A 2,934-nucleotide genomic window follows, 5' to 3' on the forward strand; every position below is an offset into this window, starting at 1 on the left:
TTTTTCTTATTTTTAATATCGATAACACAAGGATAATATCCTTTTATAATCGAAAGGGTGGTCTGTTATCGGAAAATTTTTATTTCTGTTTCACCTTAAAGGCCACACCTGTTGGGATCTGGAGATTCACCGCCAGCAGAGTGCGCTGTGGATCTCCTGGGCTGGAGCCCTCCAGCACAGCTGACATTCATCAGCCCATCAGGAGACCTGCCTATATAATCAGCAGCCAGACCTTCCTTTAACGCCACAGTGTTGAACAAGTTTGGTTAGCGAACCTGAGCAACTGTTACTACTAGAACCTTTGTCTCTGAAGAGAAACCCAATTCTAACCTGCCTCTGTCTTCTCGCTCCTAGGAAACCTGTCTCTCGTGTGAAGCTCTGGATGAGCTTAGCATGTTACCTGCCTGCCTACCCTAGAGAGCTAAACCTGAAGATCTCACTCTGGAATCCACCTGCTGCTCTCAGGGAAAGAGCTTATCACTCAAACCAAGGTCTGACACTAAAAAGTCAGAAGCTAGACGCTGCTGCTGCTGAGCACTCTGCTGAACCAACAATCTCTGGACCCAACCAGTTCCCTCTCTCAGAGAAAGCCTGGACCTTGTCAAGGTATTTTCAGAAATATCAGAAAACTCAACAACTCATCAGTTAACCTGGCTAATCAAACTATCCGTCTCTGCAGACGCCTGAGAATCCTGCCCGGACCTGTTTCCTGAATCCAGTTCATGTTTACTTTGTGCAAACCTTTAATAAACTCTGTTGAACTTTTTATCAGTCTCCAAGTGGTGTTCTGCATGTGGGTTTGATTCCCAAACCAACCATGACAACACCATTCTCTGCAGGGTATGGTTTGTAGACCAGACATTGCTTCTTCCCATAACAAATCAGATTCTTTCTCAAGGTTTATTCATAACATGTTTAAGCACTGATTAACCAAAGTGTCTGTAATTTGTTTTGACTCTTACTACTTTTCCATTGTTGTAAGTAAGGAGGAATGAACGCTGCTCATGCAGAAAAGGGCATAATGCTGTGCCTGTATGATGAACTGTTCTCTATTTGCAAAGATATGAATAAATGTGCCGACTGAGTGAAATCCATCGATCTCCGTTTATTTAACTAGGGTGAATAGTTGAATACTTTTTTTCCCACTACCATTTGACGTTGTCAAAGCAGGATTCTCCTTGACTGATTTTTTTCTGAGGACAGCAATTGCCAGAAGTGTCAGGTACTTCTGGAGGAAGCAGTCTTCCAGCCTCAATACCCCGTTAGAAGGTAAAGGGAGTGAGGACATCTGGCATTGAGGTCCCAGAAGGTCAGCAGGAGGATCAAAACAAACCATTTTTTGATATGGTGAGATGAATCTGCTGTTCGCATAGTTTAAATTAAATTTCAAAAAATGAATTACAAAACAACAGTTTAACAGATTTACAGATCATTAGAAATCAAATACTGGAAAATTAGCTCAAAGTCCTTCTCTTCTCCTTAAAAAAAATCAAATAAATGTAATCTAGCAAAAAATCTAACTAAATTAAAGATTAATAGGTTAATCATTTTAATGCACTAAAATTAGTATAATACTAAAGAATATACATATAAAATAAAAGATATCTTTTCTTTTGGGGACACACGCAATTCAGTTTTTTTCCCCCGCCTGTTAACCAAAAGACCCTCGCATAGGAATGTGAGGCTCTCTCTAAGCACTGAGAGGAAGGTTGTAGGTGCCACCAGAAGGTACTTAATTTTACTGAGATGTCGGTAATCTAGAGTGGGATCCCCCTCAGGTATTCAGGTCGGCACCAGAGGATTGGTGTGCATATTGGAAACGGGTAAATTACCTGTAGATAATGGGACAGATTTTGTAGTTCTAGGGCAGTAGAACAAAGGCAAGATTCCAGGGAATTGTCAACTCCCCAAGAAGAAATTTTTGATTTAATGTTGCAATACAAAAATGTTAAAGATAAGATAAACCAATATGATGAGAAGTTAGAGACTAAAAAGATAAGATAAGATTTACAGATTTGAAAAACAAAAAACAAAAAAGAAGAGGAAAACAAACGTTTAAAATGATTGATGGATGAGAGGAGAGTTCAAAGAAACTCTCAGCTCCAGAGGGAAATGGGTTAAAATATGAAGTCCAAAAGGCAATGTTTAAACCTGATACTAAACATATTTACACTGTGTTATATATTAAACTTACACTATACTAAGTAATAATAATGAATTTTAATTTCAATTGTGCTTTTAAAGAAACAAAACTCTAAAATGTTTAGAGGTAATTAAAAACTTATATTTAAAAAAAAAAAAAAAAAAAAAAAAAAAACTATTAAATTATTACAGAGTAAGTAGGGCATAAAATAAGGTGAAAATTAAAAGCTGAAAAGAGTTGTAACTTGTAAAATGGAGGAATTAACCTAAAATTACATTACAAAAAACAAAATGAAATAGAGAAAAGTATGTTGAGAAAAAGGCAAAGTATGTTGATAAAAAGGCAAATTGTGGAATTCAGACCTGGAGGAGATGCCCCCCTCCTATCAGAAAGGCAGCCTGCCACAAGCATCAATCCCCCCTACCCCTCAACGCACACACACCGTCACAGGAACGGATGGAAATGATGAGTTAAAATATGGGGAAAACAAGACAAAAGGATTTTCATCTGCTCTGAACCCCTGACTCTAATAACTCACCTGAGCTTCAACTTGCTTCCCAATGTGTGTGCAAGAACTATGAGGACAGAGACACTGGGGACATTTTTTTTTTGTGGGGAAACAAGGAGGAGGTGCACCAAAACTAAGGCTTTTCTTCTCCTCGGTGCTAATTTAATTTGTAATTAATGAAGTGTTTGTTTTTGTTTGAGAAGTGGCTAACCTTTTGGACTGAGGTGTGTAGTGTACTTATACCATTATATAATAAACGGTGAGGCTTGTTTTTCTGGTGAGG

General features: G+C 38.1%; 1 long non-coding RNA gene across 1 annotated transcript; it reads left to right on the top strand.

Annotated features, from left to right (window-relative positions):
* Window positions 1-227: 227 nt before the first annotated feature.
* Window positions 228-1,053, top strand: LOC119771636. The gene is made up of 3 exons (XR_005279172.1): window positions 228-265; window positions 355-606; window positions 680-1,053. It is a non-coding gene; the product is annotated as an uncharacterized LOC119771636 (long non-coding RNA).
* Window positions 1,054-2,934: the final 1,881 nt, after the last annotated feature.

This window comes from Cyprinodon tularosa, unplaced genomic scaffold (assembly GCF_016077235.1).
Source record: "Cyprinodon tularosa strain WSP-4 unplaced genomic scaffold, ASM1607723v1 ctg683, whole genome shotgun sequence".
Taxonomy (NCBI): domain Eukaryota; kingdom Metazoa; phylum Chordata; class Actinopteri; order Cyprinodontiformes; family Cyprinodontidae; genus Cyprinodon; species Cyprinodon tularosa.